Source organism: Sabethes cyaneus, chromosome 1 (genome assembly GCF_943734655.1).
Source record: "Sabethes cyaneus chromosome 1, idSabCyanKW18_F2, whole genome shotgun sequence".
Taxonomy (NCBI): domain Eukaryota; kingdom Metazoa; phylum Arthropoda; class Insecta; order Diptera; family Culicidae; genus Sabethes; species Sabethes cyaneus.
The window spans coordinates 115,392,038-115,417,352 of record NC_071353.1 but is presented as its reverse complement, the minus strand read 5'-3'; the positions used below and the strand labels follow the sequence as shown (position 1 = coordinate 115,417,352).

The 25,315-nt window shown below is 41.5% G+C and overlaps 1 protein-coding gene across 9 annotated transcripts in view; it reads right to left on the bottom strand.

Annotated features, from left to right (window-relative positions):
• Positions 1–19,412, bottom strand: part of LOC128738457 (protein FAM107B) — a 149,865-nt gene extending 130,453 nt beyond the window's left edge. Inside the window, exons 1-3 of one of the 9 annotated variants that reach the window (XM_053833609.1) lie at positions 19,181–19,412; positions 7,307–7,602; positions 6,418–6,764 (exon numbers count right to left, since the gene is read on the bottom strand). The gene's annotated coding sequence lies outside the window, so the exon portion shown is untranslated. The other 8 variants (XM_053833630.1, XM_053833639.1, XM_053833619.1 and 5 more) reach the window with 8 other exon arrangements.
• Between the last annotated feature and the right edge of the window lie 5,903 nt (positions 19,413–25,315).

Genomic DNA, 25,315 nt, shown 5'->3' with positions numbered 1-25,315 from the left:
TTTACACATGAGTTAGTGACCAGAGATTAAAATGTTCACATGTAGGATAAACGATTTTCGCTCACCCATTATTCTCATATGACAACTAGATTCTGTAGTTATCTGTTTGTACAAAGCGAAAGAAAAACATTTTTCTGCTACAGAATGAGAGTTGATAGTATCTCCACAGAGTAACAGACGTAACACTTCGAACAAATTTTCTAACAAAACGTCGTTTCAATGACACCCATAAAACTTAAAAAAAAACACTAGCATCACCTGGTGCAGTCTTCGCGCTACGCAAAACAGCTTGCTATAAAGTTAGCAATGCTATAAATTTACTTGTATATTATCTGACAACAGCGCCAGCGCAAGCGAGCGGCGTTCTCGCGCAGCGACTGTTGTTTGAGTCTTGGCTTAAGTTACCATTTGAAATGATCGTTTTTATTGGCGATGGAATGAGGCTTCAGTGTTACGTCTGTTAGTCTGTGATATATCATTTCATTTTTCCCTGAAAAACATTTATCCTCTCTCAGTGAACCATGATAAATATTAATCGCAGATGGAATTGGCGCGAAACTCTAATGCAGTACTAGGTAAATATTGAAACCATGGTGATACCCAAATACATAAATTCGGTTGTTTTACATGTCTCTCTCTTGTTGGCTGGTTGCTTGGTAAATTCAATAGTAACCTGTGTATTTTCGTCTCTGAAAGACTGCTGATACTGCTTTGTCCTCTGCCTCTCACAACAAAGAGAGGATAAACTCGTGTTACGAAAAATTAAAAAAAATAAACAAATCATGATCGCGTGTTTCTAGCGATAAAGGAAAATTTAGGCAGGCTGCGCTCACGAGCGACAATACATACGTATAAAACATTCTCGTTTCTTTTTTGCTAGATTATTAGTCGTAGTCGGCAAAATTCATTGAATATCGCGCATTTGAAACGATAAATTGAATGCCTGTTAGTGACAGATGACATAGTCAAACGTGTGCTTAAGAGAACGCTTTACAAACACTATGACAGGTTAGTAAACACTTTGGCCGTCAGGGACCTCTGAAGTAATTCAACACGCACACAGATAAAGATTTTTTGACATTAGCTGAAGCCCTCGCTGAGGCTGTTTGCAGGAGGAATAATATCAACAACATCAAATTTCAAACTCCCGGATCCTCTCCTCCTCTCTTCGCTCCCCTCTCACTCCTACATAAACGAGCCTCAGCTAATGTCATTCTCGTTAATGACGAAGCCGCAAATTACTTCCTTGACTGACGATAGAATCTGTGAAGAGTGGCGTTTCTATGTCCTTTAATCATTTTAGATAAAATTTTCATTTTTATTTATTTATCCATCTGGCCAGGTAGGCCTCCATGAATTTACTTGGATGAGGAGCCTTTTTGAGAAGATCTAACATAGACTCTAAAAAAGGCATAAAAACCCCCATCTTCTTTTGGACGTTTACAATAAGTTTTTACATATAGCACAAGGTTCACAGACATTTCTAATATACAAATTCACAAAACTTATAAACTAAATAATCTTCTGAATCTATTTTCTAAACTAACACTGGTCATGGAAAAGTCAAAATATAAATAACATTTATTGTAAACTTCACACATCGCCCTTAGGGGTTCGTTCTGTTCATATTCAGTGCGCTGGTATTGTAGTCTTAAAAATTCACAAGATCTCAGCAAAGATAAACAGACATCACACTCATTTTCCATTCTTCGTACCGATTAAACCGTCATTTCATATTTGGGCCTAGTTGGGAATGTCTCCGTTTTGGTCAAAGTGGCGCTTTTTGGCGAAAGAAGGGGAATTCCCCATGAAAAATACTTACTACTTCGAGGGACACCCATGTTGCTATTTGATATTTGGGAATGTCGATCATAGATGGTGCTAGTGTTCAGGCTAAATGTGAGGTACGATAATTTTTGTTGATTTTTCTTCCAAGAGTTATGTCTGTTTGTCTGTGATCTCAGGTTTCTGGACGGAATGTCAATGCAAATTAGTGCAAGGATAAAAGAGGAGTCGATCTCGCCTGTTAGTAATTTGCCCACAAAAACTGCTCCACATATGTCTCTTCTACAAAAACCTCACAACAGCTGTTTTCATTAAAGAATTCCTAGCATCCCAATTTCCTAGGTTTTTTCGTGCGACGAAGAAAAAAATGTCCACTAATCCTTTCAATTTCCGTCATTCATACAATGCAAATAATTCACGCAATACATTGTCGTTATTCTGCAGCCGGGAAACTTGCATTACCAGCAAAAATTTTTGCAACACAACATTTGTCATACCGTCCTACACGTAAACGTCCGTTCGTAAACGTTGTTTTGATTTTTAGTTCGGACGATGAAAAATTTTGATAGACGGATTTTAAAACGATACGATGAATTTAAGATATAAAGTCAGTTGCGTAATTTCAATTAAACGCTTTAATAATCGCTTTTTAGTGAATTCAAATTGCACGGCTCGAAAGGTAAGTCAAGTGTGCTTGAATCAAATCAGTACAAGAACTTTTGGAGTATTCATTAAATCCATCCAAGAAATGATGAAAATTAGTGTGGCTTTACTTACTACGACGGAAATTAGAAATAAACCCTAGTCTAAAAAAGAATCATTTAGTACAGAAACTATAGTGGTGGTGACGCTAGTATATTATTCGTTTTTAATTTGAATTCCAAGAATTCTAGCAAAATTTGTTTCTGAATGGATTTCTATTTTCTGTGGAGAAACTATGTACAGTGGTGGTGACACTAGTATTTATAGTAGGCGACTTTAATTTGTAATTTTATCCAAGAATGGATCATTAAAAAGCTGAGAAATCTCCAGCATAGACATGCACATCTTTTGACAAACGTACTCGACGAACGTCTGTGAACGACTGTCACACTGCAGTTCAATTTCAATCTGATGGTTCCTCCCAAAAAGGCCCATTCAGATTAACCATCAGCAACCGTCAACAGCAACGGAATGGAAAGAAATTATGTCGTATTAGCTGTATCTTAAAGCTTACTCTAAATATGGCACGTGGCGCTTTAGTGTTCATTTAGCGGTAAGCATAAGCAAAAGCTAGCTAAAATGATTCATTCCCAAAAAAATCTTCGAGTTTGTTGGTCTGTTCCCTGCGGTTAGTAACAAATAGGTAAACATTTGAAGGTTTGTTGCACAATTTTTCACGTCTTGTTATGCAAAAGGAAAAATGTACAACATCAGTAGTTATGGAACAGATCATTTACAGTATTCATTGGTGAAGGCGAAGGTGCTGTCTCGTATCCTGTTCTGCAGACTGAGACCGTTAACGGAGTTCTTCGTAGGGGAGTACCAAACTGGTTTTCGTGAGGGTCGCCCCACGACGGATCAGATGTTTACCCTGCGTCAGTTACCAGACAAGTTCCGGGAGTACAACTTGCAGACACATCATCTGTTTGTGGGCTTTAAGGCGGCATACGATTCAGTCAAACGAAACGAGCTGTGGCAGATAATGCTACAACATGGTTTGCCGACGAAACTAGTTACGCTGATTCGTGCGACACTTACCATTAACACCACCAAAACGAAGTACATGATTGCTGGCAGGGAACGTGGGAGACCAAGTGGTGTTGGTGCCGAGGTGGAGTTATCATGGGGAACAATATGAAGTAGTGGAGAAAGTTATATACCTTGGTACACTCGTATTCTATGTGACATGTGACAACGAAGTAGGCCGCGAAGTGAAACGACAAATTACAGCCGCGAATCAGGCTTTCTACGAACTACGTAGCCAACTGAAGTCCCGTAGTTTGCAAATTCGCACAAAACTGGCACTCTACAGAACACTGATCCTCCCGGTGGCCCTTTACGGACATGAATCATGGACGCTAGAGGAAGCTGATGGACGAGTGCTTGGGGTTTTTAAGCGTAAAATTCTGCGATCCATACTTGGTAGCAACATGGAAAATGGAGTGTGGCGCAGACGCATGAATCACGAGCTGTACCAACTATATAAATCTACTGATATAGTGAAGGTAGTACAATGTGGCAGGCTGCGGTGGGCTGGGCAAGTCGCCATAATACCCGTAGTCAAAACTATTTTCAGCAGAGTTGCCCAGGAAGAGTCCGTAGACTCCGAGGCAGAGCCCGCACCCGATGGCCGTGCACTGTCGAAGATGATGCACGTTCAACTGGTGAGGATTGGAAAACGGCAGCCCAGGATCGACAGTATTGGAGGACCATAGTTCGTTTGGCACAGGATTGGTAATGGACCGTTTCCACTACACTAAAGTAAGTAATTCAAGTGGGGACCTTTTGATTGGATATCTATTTTCTGTGATTGGACCTTAAAGCTCATTTTTAATAGGTGTCGGATACTGCGATCGGAAATTTTCACATAATTTAAACGAAAGCAACAATGCGACGAGATAAAATCATCCCACTAACGCCAAACTGTTGTAAAATATTTGGTTTCATTGTTAGTCTAAAAATGTGAGCGCCACGAAAAGTTATTAGGTTTTTAGCTCTCAAAACCCAACAATTTCCTAATCGTTTTTCAAATAAAAAATATGGCGCCAATCGATCGGAATACATTTTGAGTATCAAATTCAATAGGAAGTACATTGAAAAATTACCATGTCTCATTTTTGTAACTTTCAAGTCGAATTTTACGGATAGGTTTCGCGTAAATTACGATATTCGCGTAAAAAGTGCCTAAATTCCTATATTCGTGGTAAAAACCCCGTGAATTCTAAAGCTACTTGTAAAAGCAGACTCAGAGCACATCCGCGTGAATTCCGAAAATTGTGTAAAAACTGTGAAATTTCAAAATTCAGGTAAAAATAGTCGCGTTAAAAGCAAACCGCGTTTTACTAGCACCGTGTTTTACTAGCACAGACATCAGTTTGATCATTGTCCTTGCAGCTGCCGACGAACGTACGTTTAATGAAGAAGAGTGAATTGATTTTTCTCACTTTTGAAAATTTAGTTAACATCTTCGGAGTCATTGTCTATACACGCTTTCTTAACTTTTCAGGCAAGGACGATAACTAGTGATGTCCGAAATTTTCAATTATTCGATTAACGATTTATCGGTTAGCGTTGTATGCACTGATCGATCAGTTCAGTATTCGTGCTAGTAGTATTCGACTATAAATATTCGAATATTTCGATTAATCGTACGATTATGAACGATTAATGGGGATTTTTCGCATTTTTCTTATCCCCTTGGAACTATTCAATTAATGAATTATTCGTGCCGGCAGTATTCGATTATTTCATGTTCTAATCGATTACTCGATTAATCGAGCGATTACCGGACATCACTAACGATAACATTGGACACAGTCTAACAATTTAATATTAGAAAGAATACTGTTTAATATAATTCGACGACTTCGAATTTAAGAGTTTTCGAGATTGCGATTTTCGATACAATTGAACGAGTATCTTAAGATTAACTAAATATGTAGATTTTCATGAAGCGATAATAAGTAATATAATATCAATATAAGCGGAAATACAATTGCCGAAAGCCAAATAGTAGCTCACTTTCAGTTCAGTGGGTAAAGTAACAATATCGTGTACTTGTACTAATTTAATTTAAGGTTGATATTCACTTGGTATTTTTTGATCATATATATAAATGCGAAATTCAAATATGTTGTAATTCTCATCTACTATTTACTATAAGTCTGAGTATTAAGTTGATTTTATATACAGTAGGTTTTGAGGTCATGTTGATAGGTTACATTCTGTTAGTGATAGATAAGAATTGACTTGAAGTAAACAATACGTAAAACCTAAACACGTGCTCCGTAGAACTACGTAGACAGTTGACGTTCTGCTGACAGCTGACGTTCTAATAGACCTCATTTAGGCAATGGAATGGAACAAATAGAGCGGGAGTCAGATTTTCAATTTGCCCTTCCCCGATTTTGTTTCTAGCAATTGTACAGGCCATTTTTTTGTTGTTTTTTTATTCAAAGTTTTATGGAAAAAACTGCCCACGTCAACCTTGTAGTCATGTCAATAAACGCGACTCCTCTGATTTTTAAAAGTGATGAATAAAAGACACAGGTTCTGATAACCTTCACGGTTTCTGCTCCAGCATATATGCCACAAACTACTATGTTTGTCCTATTTGGTCCGTGTCCAAAGTTACAAATATAATAGTCAGAGATCGGAGCTTGATAGTATAAGTTTACTTATTAATGAACAGTAAGCAAAATGTCGAATCATTTTAAGTACAAAAGCAAATAATTCAAGTGAAAATGAGCCCCTACTCAGCAGCATCGAGCAACGACCCAAATACACGGCACGGGATGGCGGAATTGTATGCAAATCAACTATAACGTATAACCATAAGTCTGTCTATAATTTCTATTGGGATCACGCTTTCCAGCATCCGTGAAAGAAAGGGTTGAATAAAATCGGTAACAAGAGCTGATAGAAACTTACCCTCTGCTAGTGAGTCTGCGAATTCCCCCTGGTGGGTGTCACGTTCCGCGACGGACGGCTGTTGCTCGTACGTGTTTGTGTGTGTGTATGTGTGGGTAGGAAAGCAAAAGATTCGTCTTTCTTTTCGCTTCACTTGTTAGTTTACCGACCTCGGGAGCTCGTTGTTTTTGTTTTGATGATTTGGTCCACACAACGGTATGGTTTCACTACTTACTATCATGCACTCTCTTCTTCGTTCCCGCTGTCACGTCACACTGTAAAACCGGGTGAGCTTTCTTCCTTTTTTTCTTGAGTGTCTAGAACTTGACTGGTTTTTACACGGTGCAACACATACACATTCAAAATCACTGAAAAAAAAGAACACAATCGGATCACCACTACAGCCGCTAAACACCCGAACGGGATGCGCAAAAACTTGTTTTGGGCTTCCCTTCAACAGTGTGTGCCTTTGTTTTGCTTGCTTTACTTCCTCAGCATCCACCGAAAAAACGGCTGTTCGACGAAATGGTCAAACACTGTTCGCCAGACTGGCGCAATTTGTTGACATTTTCAATATTTTCCAGAACCGGACCGGAAAGTTGATAACCTACGGCTACGAGGAAAAAAGCTTGAATTTGAAGTGGGCAAGATGTAGGGAGAGCACCACGTGTGGACCAGCCGTATTCGGTGGACGCTGGGAAATTCTTCCATTCATTCACTGTGAACAAATTCGCTGACAGATGAACCGGTCAAAGTGAATCGTTTTTTAGCATTCCATTCCGACGGACGAGTAAAGGCGCATACATCACTCTTCTGTCGAAAACAAAGATCCGCTACATTGTTTCGATTCGCGATGAATGGGCCTTTTCCGAAAACAAAAGCCGCGGGCCTGTGGGGCTGATTGTTTTACCTCCTTCTGTATTCCTTTATTTCGCCTTCTTTTTATTTATCTGGCTCTTCACTTCCACTAGAGCCGCAGCCAGTCAGCCACTCCGCAGCATCACCGCCCGGCAGCAGCCGTGTACAAAAACTTGTGTACGCAAGTTTCAATTCGAGATGATTCGCAGACTCTACGCTCTACACTCTGCACTCGGAGTAAACGCACAAGAGCAAGCGCTTGTGTGAGTGAGCGAGTAAGTGAGTATGTTTTTCGAAACACTTGCTTTTGTTGTTTTAATTTGTTTTCAATTTATTTTCACAAAAAGCCTGTAACAGAAACGGGTGTTTTTCAAGATATTAATGGATCGAATAGGAAGGCGAAATGTACGTGCAATTCTTTTGTCTTGGTTCTCTGTTTCTCTCTTTTCTCGCTTCCTCCGGTCATCCGTTACCGCGGCAGCCAGTTATACGCGGTCTCGTCTTCCATTGCCCCCTCTTTCTTCTTTCGGGTGTACCAAAAATGTTCATTATTTCGGTGTATAAGCGTGAAGCACTCGCATACAGGAAAGCGAAAAATCGGTAATCAAATGTGTAATAATTTCATTATCTGATGTAGCACATCATCTTTGTCTGAGGTGTTAGCAACCACCAGTCTGCGATATGAAATAAAATCCGATTTCCAGGTCTAATGATATTTTCAACCCATCGCACGGATAAAGGAAAGGAGGGGAGCTTCAACGTAGCCAGTTTTCCACTTGCTGTGTGCATAGCGATCCAGTAAAACTGCTGGAAGGCCAAGTACACGCAGATAAACGAAAACAGTAATTTTAGAAAAAGAAAAAAAAAACAATATACTGCGATGGTAATGTCATTGAGATATGAACGCCGCCTAACGTTTTCTCGGCGTCCTTCGTCGTTCAACGGTCTATTATTGCTGCATGGCGGCATATGCATGACTTCTTGAGACGGGCAGATTTCACTTTCCAGCTTAATGTGGTACAGAAATGTTACATTTCACCTTCACCGCCGCTTAGCACGCAGCGCAGACACATCCGTTTACCTCCGCGCCGCACCGTGTGCGTGAGACGCGAACTTATCATAGCTTTTCTTCTATTGTCTACAGCAGTGAACTAGAAAAGCTACTGACGATCTAACCGGAGAAAACAGCAATGAACTGCGTGGCCTTTGGCTTTGCTCCGATAAGGTGAAATGATCCGTGGTGCGGCAAAGTTCACTTTCGCGGTCCAGCGAACCGAGCTTTGAAGTCATTTCAGTTGTTCATATTTTATCATGAAACAAAGTATCGTCTGGAGTCCCATTGGGTAGCTTTGACACGAGCATTTCTGTATCTTCTATAAATTGTAGCGAAAACTAAATGTATAACATGTCAAATTATTTGCCTAAATAGCACACAAATTTTCAAGTGTTGCTTCAATTATCCTCCCTTACACAATTTCCCGCTCTTTCCCCTTCACGCCTTGTCCCTTTCTGTGCGAACACTATCAACATCTTTGTTTTATTAATTCCTTCTACCGTCCTTCCGTCAATTGTAAAAAAACTACTGTCACAAATAATTAATCATAGGTTGGTCCATAGGCTGGTAAGCGGCTGAATAATACGTACCGTCGGTGCCTTGTGCACGTGTAGGCATAAAATAGACCCTACAGTGGTTCATAGCCTCTTATTCAGCAACTCCTATTCCTACCTCCTCGTGGTACCAGCCGGGATACGAGCAACTTTGGTGGAGAGTCGTATGAGTGGAGAATCGGAGGAGTCGTATGCTGACAGGAAAGGAGGGCTCTTTTGAGCTTCGTTGGCCCTCCGGCGAAACAGGGGGTTGATGTAGCAGGCTTTGCAAGCCGTCACCACGAAAAGTACTAAAGCACGGGACGAAGAACAAATATATTCTTACTGGAACAATCGGAATAGACCCACGCGACGAAAAAGGACTATGGATTGGAAACTCGGGACGTGGAACTGCCGATCTCTCAACTTCCAAGGGAGCACTCGAGTGCTCTCCGACGTATTGAAGAGCCGCAAGTTCGACGTCGTAGCGCCGTAGGAGGTGTGCTGGAAGAGCTCAATGGTACGTACGTTCAGAGATGAACATACCATCTACCACAGCTGCGGCAACACACACGAGCTGGGTACAGCTTTCATAGTGATGGGCGAGATTCGGAAACGGGTGATTGGGTGGTGGCCAATCAATCCTCGAATGTGCAGGTTGAGAATCAAGGGCCGATTCGTCAATATATGCATCATCAACGTGCACAGCCCTCACCTCCGAAGTACCGATGACGACAAGGATGAGTTCTACGCGCAGTTGAAGAGTGAATACGACCGCTGCCCGAAACATGATATCAAGATCGTCATCGGGGATTTCAATGCTCAGGTCGGCCAGGAGGAGGAATACAAACCGGTGATTGGAAGGTTCAGTGCACACCCACGGACCAATGAAATGGGCCTAAGACTTATCGACTTTGCCGCCTCCAAGAATATGGCCGTATGTAGTACCTTTTTCCAGCACAGAATCCACCATAAGTACACCTGGAGGTCACCAAATCAGACAGAATCACAGATCGACCACGTTTTGATCGACAGTCGGCACTTCTCAGACATTATCGACGTCAGATCCTATCGAAGCGCTAACTTTGACTCGGACCACTACCTAGTGATGGTTAAGATGCGCCCAAGACTCTCCGTTGTGAACAACATTCGGTACCGACGCCAGCCTCGGTTAGATCTCGCGCGGCTGAAGCAGCCAGACGTAGCCGCAAACTACGCGCATTCACTCGAAGCTGCACTGCCGGAAGAGGACTAGCTGGACGAAGCCCCTCTCGAGGACTGTTGGAACACTATCAAAACAGCCATCAGCAGTGTAGCTGAGAGCTCCATCGGGCATGTGGCCCGGAATCAGCGGAACGATTGGTTTGACGATGAATGTAGGAGGGTGATGGATGAGGAGAACGCTGCGCGGGCGGCCAAGATGCGCAGTGCCACACGACAGAACGTGGAGACACAAATAGAAGAAGATGCAGCGAAACCAAATCTTTCGGAAGAAAAAGCGCTACCTGGAAGCGCAAGAATATGCAGGGTTGGAGCGGCTGCATCGTTCTCAGGAAACGCGAAAGTTCTACCAGAAACTGAACGGATCCCGCAAAGGCTTTGTGCCGCGATCTGAAATGTGTCGGGATAAGACTGGCAGTCTTCTGACGGACGATCGTGAGGTGACCGATAGGTGGAAGCAGCACTTCGACAAACACCTGAATGGCGCCCAGGCGGAAAACCATGGCGGCGGGGGAAAGCGATTTCAACGGTGCAACAAACGGGGAAGAAGTACCAGGCCCAACGATAGGCGAAGTTAAGGAGGCTATCATGCAGCTAAAAACAACAAGTCAGCTGGAAAAGATGGCATCGGAGCGGAGTTTATTAAAATGGGAACCAGAAAAGCTGGCCGTCTGCATACACCATCTAATTGTTAGAATTTGGGATACAGAACAGCTACCGGAGGAGTGGAAATATGGGGTTATCTGCCCGATCTATAAAAAGGGCGACAAGTTGGACTGTGAGAACTATCGAGCGATCACCGTTCTCAATGCCGCCTATAAAGTGCTGTCCCAAATCATTTTCCGCCGTCTATCACCAATTGCGAATAGATTTGTGGGATCTTATCAAGCCGGCTTCGTCGAAGGTCGGTCTACTACGGATCAAATATTTACACTGCGGCAAATCCTCCAAATGGGGCGTGAATACAGAGTTCCCACGCATCATTTATTCGTTGACTTCAAAGCCGCATATGATACCATCGACCGGAAAGAGCTATGGAAAATCATGGACGAGAACAGCTTCCCCAGGAAGCTCATCAAACTGATTAAATCTACGATGGATGGTACACAGTGCTGTGTTCGAATTTCGGGTGGATTGTCAAGTTCATTCGAATCACACAGAGGGCTTCGTCAAGGTGATGGTCTTTCATGCCTGCTGTTCAACATAGCGCTACAAGGTGTTATGAACCGAGCGGATATTAACACGCGGGGCACGATATTCAACAAATCAAGTCAATTCGTCTGATATGCCGATGACATGGATATTATCGGCAGAACATATATAGCGGTGGCTGAACAATACACCAGACTAAAGCGCGAAGCAGAAAAGATTGGGTTAAATGTAAATACGTCTAAAACAAAGTACATGCTGGCCAGCGGAACCGAGGCCGAACGACACCGCTTGGGCAGTAGTATATTGATCGACGGCGATGAGTTTGAGGTAGTCGGTGAATTTGTCTACCTTGGCTCATTGGTAACGGCGGACAATGATACCAGCCGTGAGATTCGGAGGCGTATTATCAGCGGAAGTCGTGCTCACTATGGGCTCCACAAGCAATTGCGGTCGAGCAGACTAAGTCCCCGTACAAAGTGCACCCTGTACAAGACGCTTATTAGACCGGTTGTTCTCTACGGGCATGAAACATGGACAATGCTCGAGGAGGACCTGCGAATGCTCGGAGTTTTCGAACGACGAGTGCTAAGAACGATCTTCGGCGGCGTACAGGAGAACGGAGTATGGAGACGGAGGATGAACCATGAACTCGCACAGCTCTATGGCGAACCCAGGATCCAGAAGGTGGCTAAAGCTGGACGGATACGATGGGCAGGGCATGTTGCAAGAATGCCGGACAACTACCCTGCAAAGATGGTGTTCGCCTCAAATCCGGTAGGAACAAGACGACCAGGAGCGCAGCGGGCAAGATGGTTAGACCAGGTGGAGCGAGATCTGGCGGAGAGTACTCGGTGTCCGAGGAATTGGAGAGCGGTAGCCTTCAACCGAGTTACATGGAGAAACTTTGTTCAACAGGCTTTGTCTTAGGACGGCAAGCCACCTAAGTAAGTAATATGCTAACAATCTTTTTGGCAACTCTGCATCCATCAAATCTGGCACTCTTCTCCTGCACGGCAGTGTTGCTCTTTCTTTCGCTTACGTAAAAGAAGGAGAGCAATAGTTTTGTTTACATTTCGCACAATTTTGCTTTCCTTCTTTTGCGTAAACGAAAGAAAGAGCAACACTGCCATGCAGGTGCAGATTGCCAGATTTGATGGATGCAGAGTTGTCAAAAAGATGGTTTGTATATTACGAACACACTTTATAGCGTCCGCCATTAAAACGCGTAAAAAGCTGGATACAGTTTCGTGATCCCGGCTAGTAAAAGAAGTTAAAATAAAACTTCTCGGTAGGTGGTTTAATTAAAGAGTGTGCCACATCAAATTGCGTCATGGAAAAAACGCCGTAGGAAAGTACCCATTGGGTATTTCCTCTTAAAAACTTGGATATAAATAGTTTAGAGTGTATTGTTTACACTGTATTTTTATCGCTGTCAATTTTTGGCGTCAGCCGAAAAGCAACGTCGCGAATTGCTTATGCGCAAGCTCCTGGAAAAGCCTAAACTCTCTCATCGGGACATCGGAAAACAACTCGAAATCGTGCAGTCAACGGTGTGTGGGTCTTGTGATTAAACGTTACTACGAAACTCTGAGCATCGAACGGAAAAATAAATGCAGACAGAATGGATGTTCTATTATTGATCCGAATCATCGGACTGCATACGTACAAAGGGCAGAAGGTTCCAAATCGAGACAAACGGCAAAATACGATGGGAAAGTCACGGGTCCGGAAACTGTACAGCAGCTTCCGGAGCTACTGTTTTTCACCTACCGCCCGGACAGCAGTGCGCTGTTCCTGACCACCGAGACTGTACACAGGAAGATCTATCTCAAAGAGTGTCTGCAGAAGCGTCTGCTTTCTCTGTTGAAACAACACGAGGACCCTACGATCTTCTAGCCGGATCTAGCTTAGTGCCACTATTCAAGGGATGTCCTGGAGGGCTACGAAACCAACGGGGTCACTACCGTACCCAAGAACATTAACTCCCCAATGCCAGAATTTGAATTTGAAGGACACCGTTTACAATAGACACAATAGAAGGAAGAGGCACAATTTGTTTCTAAAAATAACTCAACTCGTCAGCGTTGGTGAAGTTTGAAGTACGTCGCACGCTTAATAAGGGGGTTGTGAAGTTTTCTTTTAGCCTGCCCGCTGTTCAAAGTTTAATCAATACCTGGGAGGACCTGATTTGCGGATCCCCAAGTTTAGGAAAACGATGCGGTACGCAACTTCTTAAGTACACAACTTCTTCTCCCTTACCTAATTTTACGGTCTTTCCCCTTCACACCTTGTCCAGTTCTATTTGGACACTATCAACACCTTTGTTGGCTGGGCAATGCGTGACGTCGTACCTCGCGTACCTGCAGTTATGAAATAGACCACACAATGGCCACAGTAGTCATTAGCCTCTTACCCAACAACTCCTATCCCTACCTCCTCATGCTACCAGCCGGAATACGAGCAACCTTAGCGGAGATCGGGTAACCAACACCGGTGGAAACTAAGGTCGAGAACCGACAGGGAAGGAGGCACTCATGCTTCCGCTGAGTATTGGCAAAAAAAACAGCCTTGTCAGCCGTGAGCAGCTGTATCCAGATTAGGGGCGACTCACGACGGTGATGCGGCTATATCCCAGGTTAGGGGCGGCATACAACAGCGATTGATCCGGAGTGGGCGTCTGACTTATGTAACACTGTGCCTCGCCTGCTATACCCAAGCCAAGATGGCAGCCCTGTCCGCGAGATTAAGCATCGCAGTCCTAGTAAGGCGGTATGCTTCCGTAATTGCGGTAATTTCCGTTTAAATATCATCTAATGATTGATCAAATTATTAGTGCTACCTACGAGTAACAATTTTATCAATTAATTACCATAATATTTACGCATTAATCGGCAAATAAAGCTAAAATGACCCATAATTGTGTGACCCATGATTGTGACTGACTGTACTAGAAAAAATTCTGGAAATGAACTACAACGGAATAATCGATATGGACCCAGGCCAAAGAAAAAGGACAACGATTATGGGAAACTTGGTACTTGGAATGTAATGACTCTACTTGAACCGGCATGCGCGGGTATCCTGACAAGAGAGCTGCAGAAGATGAAGGACGAGGTTGCAGTCATCCAGAAAGTGCGATGGCCGAAGACGGGATAATGCGGGCACGACATGCAGCTATCACATCTACTGTCAGTGGCGGTAGTTAAGCAGAGCATGGAATCAGATTCGTATTACAGGGAAAACAAATGAAGCATGTCATTAGGTAGAGGCCCATTAATGACCGTTTATGCGTGTTGGCTAATTCTTTAACTACAGCCTCATAAACGTGTACGCACTGACGAATGGCAAACCCGATGACATAAAAGAGCAGCTCTGTGATCTTCTCGAGGGAACATATGGAGTGCCCAGGACATGGCATAAAGATAGGCATCAGAGATACAAATGCACAGATCGGACGAGAAGAGTTTTTTCGTCCCGTTATCGATAGAGAAAGCTTCCATCCTGCCACAAACGACAATGGTTAGAGGCTAATCAACTTCGCTGCAGCCAGAGCAATAGCTGTCTATAGTACTCATTTTGCACGATGGAACATTCTGTAGCAGACCTGGAAACACCCTAATAGAGAGGCCTGCCCTCAGATCGCCCACGTTCTGGTTGATGGCTGGCACTTTTCTGATGTCGCAGACGTGCGATCCTCGCGAGGACCTAACGTCGACTCGGACCACTATCTCATAGTAAGCAAGATCCACGCCCGGTTGTCCAATGTATTCAAATCGAAACCAACGGGGGGAGATACGACTGAACATTCGGCGGTTATCAGCGGAAGAAGTTGCTGCAGAGTACTCTCGGAAGAACGCTAAGCGGTTTGGTGAACAACTTGGAGAGAAGCTGAACGAACAGTAGAGGCTCATCTACGACGCGATCAGTACTACAGCACGAGACGAGTTGGATACTGCTGCTGCAGCCGCTTCCAGTGAGTGGTTTGACGCAGTGTCAAAGAGTGACTGGTGAGAAGAATCGAGCCAGAAGTCACATATTGGCTGCAACTATGACACGCCAGAGCAGAAAAGTCGTCCGTCATCCGTCCGACCGTCGTAGCACTGAGATTGTATTCTTGCAGAGGCGAAGAATTGCTTCGAAAGGCACGATTCGAGAAGCTTCTTCAATAAGATCAACGAAATCAGGAACCGGACCGTGCCAACTCCTGTTATGTGCAACGACAAGCTGAACCTGGTTACCGAAAGATCAGAGGTGGCTAGGCGTTGGAAACAACATTTCGATGCATTGTTGAATGGTGAACAAAATGGAGCGGTTTACAGATTGGGGATGATAGACAAGCTGTGGATTCACCAACTCGGAACGAGGTTAGAAAAGCAGCGAGATAGCTGAAAATCGGCAAAGCAGCTGGAAAGGATGGTGTCCCTGCCGAACGTTGAAATTCGGGAGCGAATGGCTGTATTGTGCAATCCATCAGGTTATACTAAACAAAGGTATGGACTGAGGTGGAACTACCTACGGACTGCTTGAAAGGTCTCATATGCCCCATTTACAAATAGGGCCATCGACTCGAATGCAGTAATTACCGAGGCACTACTCTCCTCAATTCGGCAAAGAAAATTCTGTCCCGAATCCTGTTTCTCACAACAAAAAACCTTTATTGGAGAATATAATTTTACTACGGACCATATATTCACCTTGCGACAGATCCTTGATAAAATGCGGGAATCCAACTTGCAGACTCACCATTTGTTTTTAGACTTCAAGGCAGTGTACAATTCAGTTAAACGAGATGGGTTACGAAGGTTTATACTCAAACATTGTCTTCCAACGAAGCTGATTAGATTACGCTAATACGTGCTACCCTTGATGATTCAAAATCAAGCGTTAGAATAGCGGTTGAGATATCGGACTCGTTTGTGATGTTCGATGGTTTGAAGCAAGGTGACGGGCTTTCGGATTTACTGTTCAACATTGCACTGTAAGGTGCTATTCGAACATGCTTCTATGGTTTGCGGACGACGCGGCTTTGAGTGCTGAATTCTCCACTCTGAAAATTTCTGCATCACGTTACATGCTCGAATATTCCGTCTACTACGTTGTTCGTACAAGACTTCAGTTCTGAGTAAATTCTCACAGAACATCGACATATAGATGAAAGAAATGGAGTTATTTCTTTGGTGGTTTACTTTCAGGACATCAATTTCGCCTAGGTTCAATGTTCGAATTATAGAATCGATCGAAGGGAAGACTTTGTTTTACACTTTTACGATATTATTTACTTTCAGAACATCGAAATAGGTAATCCCTAACCGGTTAGAACGGAAGGATTTAGTCACTTTTTTCTAGACTCAAGCAAACCAAATCGCAGGTATGTAAAATTGTCGCACCAGGTCTGGGAAGCAAAAGCGTACTTACATGTGATTGGCTGATTCGTTCATTCGTAACAGTGCCTGATATTTATGCTTATTTCAATAGTGACTCGATAATTTTTTATTATATTCTCTATACCAACCACTGCATAGAAAAATTTTTTGTTTGATTGTTGCAAATATCTTTAAAACCCATCGAAAAATGGCTGAGTTAGAAGCGTGCAAAACGTAACCACTTTTCGTTACATGTTCATTTCTCGTACTTCTAAAGTAGACCCCTATCTAATAAACAAAAACGTAGTTTTTCGTTAAAAGAGACAAATACTTGAGCTTATTTAAAATTAATGCCATGAAACTTGAAGTGTATTTTTTTTAATGTGGTTTCAACCAATTGGTCATTCACCATTGAAGTGTATTTGTTAGCACTATAACCAACTAAATATATTTTATTTCATATTGAAGTTATTCTAGTTCCATTTCAAATCACCAAAAGAAGCAATAGAAGATGACACTTCTCCATGACAAAGATCCACTACATACCAATAGAAGCAGTTGCAAGGCAATACGTTGGAAATACTCTGCTAAGAAACTTTATCCCATGCTTTTTCTGAGTACCATTTGTTTTTCATCGATGGGTCACGCAATTATTGCTTACAACCAACGCTTTGAATCATATACGAATATGCGAAAAAAGGGAAACAAAAGGGAAAGAGTTTTGCCAGTGTGTTCTTTTCATTCGAGTAACCAATCATACCGAATTGTTTTTAATAACAATACAGAGAAAATGGAAAGTAGAAATACGGTCCACTGGAATTTAATATTTTAGAGTCCAAAGTAGGTCGCGAAAGGCGAAAGGCGTAAATATTGCAAATACTGAGGGTCATGTAAGGCATATGCACAGAGAATAGACAACCGATTGTGATTGCTAAACTTACGTTTGTACAGAAATTAGAAAGTAGCTAAATTGTTTGATCTAGACAAATATCTGTGCCCTATTCAAGTCTTCAAACTTCGCCGATGTATGGGTAACTCTTGAACTATGAAAACACACAAAAGGCTTTGGGTAAGTTATGCACAACTGAGTTGTTCTGCATAAAAATATATTAACCAATGTGGCAGCTAAGACTGATTATGTCATTGTATTTTGAACCATAATTTTTTTTTCCCAAAAATATGAGAGTCAATGTCGACGTTGCCTTACTAATTCTGTATGTTTATAGTTATTCAACTTTTAAACATGGTTTACCCATGTTTCTCTAGTTTGGTTGTAAACCCAATAGCATATATCGGTCACAGGAAACAAAAAAATGGTTTTAAATTACGCAGCAACTGCTCGACAGCCAACAGGCAATAGCGCGTGTAATCACTCGTAAGTGTAACAATAATTATAAATTTCATCCACCTCCAACTCCCGTTAAAGCCATCATTTGCCAGCCTCGAAATCAGGCACCGGCCACATTTCGTCCACACAACACCACACAACACAACACATCACAACGGTAGTGTTGGTGGTCTACCAAGAAAAAAATTTGAACCCACCGCCTGGCTGCCATTATCATCGCTAATGCCATGCCCCAACCAGCATCGAATAGGCCCGGAAGGAGCCTCCGAGATTTCGTTCAACCTATTTTGCAACGAGGTAGGCAATTTACCTCATTAGCGTCCAGCCAAAGTGAACAGAAGTGAAATTAGGGGTTCAAATATATGCGAAGGTTACCCAAACGGTGGAGGAGCCTATTTTAAACATCAGACAGGGATCTGAAGAGATGGTCTCCTGAAAATTGAATCTGTGTAATTAATTAATAAGAAAATCTTCTAATTTGGCATAGAAACTTCTTCGGTGGCTTTTACATCTTACCACATACGTACTTATTGGCTAATTTACTATTTGAGTGCAGTCCTAATTTTATTTTGTTTTCTCTGATTCAATTGGATTTGGCTTTCTTTCAGTGGAAAAGCGAATTATAATACCAAAGATAACTACTTAATGTCTTTTCGTTCTAACAATACGGTATAACCGTAATAGTACAGTTCAAATTCAAGAATTAGAAGTCTGGAAATTGTCCTTAGTATTATAATTCGATTTTCTAACATGACAGAATTTCTTTAGTGTACAGAATAGAAGATAATGAATGGCATATGCGCAATAGTGAACCAACAAGTTATGTCAACCTTCAACCGTAACAAAGAGCTCCCAAATTGGATTAGTGGTTACTGAGAAAGTAGTTTATTGGTATGGTAAACACATACAAGCATTCAATAGGTTTTCGAAATGAAATTTCTCAATTGAAAAATTACATTTTTGAGGCAACACTTGAGTAAAAACTTTACACAACAGTTATTTGTACAAATTGCCACATATAAATTATTCAAAATATGAATAATAGCACAATGCAACACGAAACAGAAACGATTTTGACACAAATTTAGATGATACTAACGCAACAATTTGCACACATATGGTTTTAGCCGCTTCAGCAAACCTGACCAGGACCAGCAGAGAGAAACAGAGTCCTGGCACCCTTAAAGCACTTTGCAGATCTACTTCACTTGGTTATGCGGAATCAGCAAAAAGCATAACATCACAACGTCCTTACACTGAAAAACAACAACACCAGCAAGCACAATATGTGTGTATTCCAATCTCGGCAACTTCTTTTCTTACAGGATGCACTTCACACCGAAAACCAAAATACCCAAAAGCACACACGCGGCGGTTGTCTATTTTTCTTCCACACTACTGCGCGGTTCAATCGATTGTTTGCCCAACACAGAAATAAAACAACTGTCGTGTTTTCACTAACGATTCTCCAAACAAACTATTACCATTCAGCGCGAGCTTCGAAATGTGACTGACCGACCGAACAAACGAACGAATGGATTCGATCCGGCTCCGGCTGAACTCCGAAATCGGGTGTAAATAAAAACTGTGGTAGCTTCCTCCTAATCCCAACTCCGACAAAAGTTTTCATTCGCTTATTCTCTTGATTCTCCTGCACTCTGTATACTCTCTTGTACTCGCTGTCTCATTCTCCGCGTTTTTCACAGCGTAGCAGCGATGTCAGATATTCGGATGATTATGGAACCTGCCTGCCAAAGCTAAATACCTGGCCCTTTCGATGCAGCCAAACTGTTAGCTTAAAATTTGCGGCTGAAATCTGCAGCCAATGATTAGAATTTGCCATAAAACGATAGCACTTTTTACTGAAAGCCCAAAAACCCTTAAAACAATCTGTCAAACAAAAGTCACGCATCCATAAGTCAAATACTGCGCAAAAGCGATGCAAAATTCACATGCCGAAGTATAAATTTGTGAGTTTTTCAAAATTAAATAATAGAAAAATAAATAGTAAACCAATAATTTGCTGAAAATACAGATTTAGTTTAGTTTTGCTGTAAAAACAAAAAATTGTAGTGGGTTGATTCAGCATCGTTGGCACATACAGGTTTTCTAATTGCTTAGTTTATAATTGAATCGTTTGTTTGAGAAATCCCATATGATGCTTTTGAAACAATTGTAGGCAAACAACAACAAACTGATTTTCTCGAAATTTTTTCAACCTCAACTAAAAGAGGTTTATGGAACCAACCTTTTCCAGAATTTGAGAGAAGATGTATAGGAATCCCCAAGGATTCAAAACTGTCAAAAATTGATAAAAATTGACGCATGTCAAATGGCGTTTGTGGGGTTTCTCAAACAAACGATTTAGTTAACCTTGCTTCTCACTAGTGTACTTGTTACTAGTGTTCGACATCGGAACGAAAATTGAAGTCCGGGTTCCGGTCCGGTCCGGTCCGGTCCGATAAAAAATCGGAACGAATTTTTTAGGTCCGATTTCGTTCCGGTCCGATTTAGCTCGGTTCCGGTTCCGGTCCGATTTCGGTCCGGAAGTCCGAAATTGTCCGGATGCAAAATTGACCAATTTTTAAAAAATAGATAAATGTCAAAGGCAAAGCTTTGAATGTGTGGAACCTTCTGTAACTTTTAAAAGCTAAACGCCCAGACACAATGCATACGGATTTTACTACGTTGCGGAAATTTGACAGAAAACCCATGGAAAAACTGTCAAATTGCCGCAACGTAGTAAAATCCGTATGCATTGTGTTTGGGGCTTAACCGGCCTGAAACGGATCATTTAAAAAAAATGAAAATGCGACACCATTAACTGGTGCTTGGTAGCTTACCCATCATGGAATGGTACACTTTCAAACATGAAAGTCAGCTTTTAATTAAAAAATCAGAGGGGTTGTGTACAAGACACGACCGCATATATAGGTGACGTAGGACTACGTAAATCTCTTTGTAGTGATAGTGGCATGTATTCATGCTTGTGATCATTCGATTCTTGATGTATACATGCTATATGCAACATATATACATGCTACATGCTATATGCAACATATATACATGCTACATGCGTTGCATGTAACATTTAATTTATCAAAGTAGTAACATTGCATACGTTCAATTCTCAAAAAATTGTGCTTTTGAAAACAATTTAATTAAATCAAGAACACAAACTATTGCTTTCCTGCTACCTTACTGAAATTAAAGATTGTTTTTATTATCCATGGTTTCCCACGTTGAAGGGATATCAACAGCACATATCTTTCCACTACACTTCTAATGAAACGGTAAGCATGCGCATTCATATAGAGTCGTATTATAACCGAACACTACAGCTGTAGCATATTTTTCCAACACAGATATCAAGTTCGCCGAGGTTTAATCGTCTCGCAGTAAAGAATTTGCGATCTGTTGGGACAACGAACTTGTGTCATTTTTTCTGGCACACTTCCTCAACACAGACATCAAATTGGACTAGGTTTAATCGCGTTCGTAAGAAATCTGTTGGCACGAGGGGGCTTTGTTACTCTTTCTGGCGTACTTCCCAAGCAAGGACATCAAAATGGTCTAGGTTGAACCGCGGTGTTAAGAAATCTTGTTGAAATGAGGGAACTTGGTCACTTGTTTTGGCTTACTTCCCAAGCACAGATATCAAATTGGTATAGGTTTAGATCATCATAAAGAATCTTCCAACCAATCACGAAGCGAGAATTCTGGTATAATATAGGTTCATTATTTTCAATTTTTCAATAGTTCAACATCAAGAATCCATACTTTTCTTCATTTGGGTCAATTCTTAGAAGATTTTCCGATCGATTGGTGTAAGAATATTGAAAATCGATTGGAAAACCGCTGAGCTATTAGCGCTCAAAACCTTTCATTTTTCGTGACGCTCGCATTTTTCGATTTTTTGGAATGACACCCTATCTCAAAACTTGCCGTAAGACGTAGTCCTACGTCAAAATTGTCTTTCAACCGCCAGTTTATGTTCTTTTTAATGAAAATTAATTTAAATTCGCGAATTTTTATTTTCTCAGGAAACTTCAAATCAAATTTTCCAGTTTTCTCGGACATCACTTGCTTCAAAAGTTTATAACTTTTGAACAATTTGTTTTATGAAACGGCAAAAATACCAGTTGGAAAAAATATTTCTCACGGTGGTGGAAAACTCCTGTAGAAAAATAAAATCACTGCAATGAACTTTTTGACAGTAACAGACAAATGAATTATCAAATAAGAAAAAAACAGTTGACTCTTGGAAAAGTTAACACTTTGAAAAGTTAATTGTTCAGAAAAGTTAAGCGAATATTAGCTCCCATGCAACACTCTAAAAAGTTTATTTTTGCCGTAACTTTTCTGAGAGTTTAAATTTTTTGCTTATCCAAAGCGTTCATTCACACACGTGTGTTTTCCTTCTATCTTTATTTCTCCTTTTTCGATTTCTTGACGCCTTTTCACAGTTTGTTATAGAGTCTCATCATAACTGGGAACTTGCTAAACTCGAGATTGTGACAGATTCACGATTTATGTACAACATATTTCAATTTGTGGCAATACGAAGTTTGCCGGGTCATCTAGTAGCGTATAACACTCTGCGCTGGGCCCTTTTGTGATGTCAACAAAGTGTCAGGGAGACCTCAAACATCAGTTCTATCTGACCAGACAGGCAATGTCGGCGTTCCGGCCCTGCGCAGACTCCATGAACTGACTCTAAGATCTCTCTGCCAAAGGCCGGAATGCCAAAGCAAAGCAAAGCCTAGGTGCTACATTCCGTTATCGAAACTTGACCTTCTGTTTTTATACGACAGACTTCGCAGCCAGCTGTTAGAGTGCAGGACAATTGCAGGGCCAGTTGCTACGATCTAATTTACTCTAACAGCCTCTCCCAGTCGAGATTCGAACATACGACGACTGGCTTATTAGGCCAGCGTCATACCTCGGAGCCAACTGGGAGGTTTGGCATATTTTTATGCCGGAATGCCATTTTATAAATATAATGATGATGATAATGATGATGACGATGATGATGATAATGATGGTGATGACAAGAAAAATGATAGATCGAATTTGTAAATGTGCTTTGGACTTTTGGTACTACTTGAGTTAGACTAATCTCAGGTTTTTATTCTTGACCTTGAAATGCGGTCATACTTGAGTTGTAAAATGTAGTATAGTGAAGTGGAGGATTCGTCAGCCCCGCCTGACGCCGGTCATCAACCGCGCGTCCGCTTTCTATTTTATAACACAAACAACGACAAATGAACTAATAGGAAAGACAAATTTCGGAGCATTGGCGGTTATCAACTTATCAGGGCAAATTGAATCTTTCATTCCCCCAGCATTTATGCACTGTCCCAAGATACAAAGTAAATTGAGCGCAGTACAACCCGGACGTTCGCGGCAGTCGACAGAAGTTTTAGAGCTTATAAAGCTTTATAGAGACGCACCCGCCTTCCAACTCTCGAGACCAAAGAGCTAGTGCAGTAAAGCTGTGGGCTTTAACGTCTCTCTAAGACTCAATCCCTCCCTATCGACAGACCTCGCCGGCCATCAGAGCACAGGTCAACCACGGGGCCAGTGCAAAAATCCTACTGACTATCTAGCAGCACCGCCCTGCCGAGACTCGAACACACGACACGAATTGACCTAATTTTCCCATCTGCTACCTAAGCACTTCTATTATTATACCCGTAATCATTGTAGAGTGTTCCTTCGGCATCCAACAGGATCTGGTATCCCGCTTACATCCCCTTACTAACCCTAAGCCCCCGATCGACCCAACCAATCCGACATTTTTTGGAGATATTTGTGACAGCTGTGATAAATAGGGATGAATCCCAAAAGCATTCATCTAGTAATTATCAGACATCCCCATACTGGCCTTATTCTTAAACGGAATAAAAGCACTTTCTGAACAACGCAACAATCGCATTTGGTAAATTTTTACCCCGAGTTCCACTTGAAATCACAAAAGTATTTTGACATATACCCACATTCAGAAGTAAACGTGACCGCTGTTCATTTACTGATTAGTTAAAAAGCTCTACACCACGACAAGGTTCAGTTTTATCGTAGGGAAGCATTATTTCATAAAGATCTTGCTACATATTTCTTTACGTTACAACTTCCAGATACTTAAAAATGAGTATCCTGCATCCGAGAATATATTTTCCGCTTTTGTGTTTATTATTTTCAATGAGTCTTAGGACTACTCAGAAAAGGTAATATTTCGAAAAAGTTAATCGACCCATTCACCAATCGATTAACTTTTCCGAGAGTCCACTATATTTCATTTCTTATGACTTAGAACATGGGCTTTCCAACATTTCTTTAGAATTTTGCACCGTCATAGAAAATGATGTGGAAAGCTTGTTCCAACTAATATTTTTCCTGGATTGCTGAGAAAATTTTATTGCACTTTCATAAAAAAAGCTGTTCTTTAATGCTTGGTTTTAAAACTATAAACTTTCGAAATGAGCTGAGTTCGAAAAAATCGAAAAATTTCTAGTGGAGTTTTCTGGGATAATAGGACAACATATTGTTTTCATTAAAAAGTTAACATCCTATGCTCGTAAGCAAAATTTCATGAAAATCTGAGACTTCGGCCCAAACCTATACGATAATTTTGAAAAATCCGATTAAACTATTGAGTTATCTTTCATATTGGACCATAAGCGTGAATATCGGTGACTTATGGGATTACCGGGAAGATGAAGTGCTATAATTACATAACTTTTAAAACTAGTCCTTTGAAATTAAATTTTGAGGGATCATAAGGGCGAACCGATGCTGCGAAACGTTCAGACCCACATATATTTGCTAATTTTTCAAAAATAAATCAATTCGTTGGACTTGTTTTGGAGCCTTTAACAGAAAGTGTATTATTGCTAGCAAAATTATTGTCTTTCCTCAATACTGAGGAAGTTAAAGGAAATTAGTTTCAAACATATAAAGCAAGTCCTAGTCATCGTTTCCACTGCGGTCAGTTTTACGATCAAAAGTGCTCCGGACTTTCAACGGAAGACCTGGTCCGGTCCGGTTCCGGAACGCTTCGTTCCGGTTCCGGTCCGATAAAAAATCGGACTCAAAAATTTCGTTCCGATCGGATTTCGGACCGGGTATCGGACCGGACTTTCCGGACTTTACCCGGTCCGATGTCGATCACTACTTCTTACGGCAATGAGCCAGTGTTGCTCTAGCTGTATCGAGAGTTTCTCTCCACTCTACTCTGACCTGGGCTACTCGTCACCAATCCGTTGCGCGTCTTAATATACGGTCAAGTCGGTTTCAACCTGGTCGAGCCATCCAGCACGTTGAGTCCCTCTATTCCTGGTTCCAGTGGAGATATTGAAGAGAATAGATTTCACTGCACAATCGTTTGACA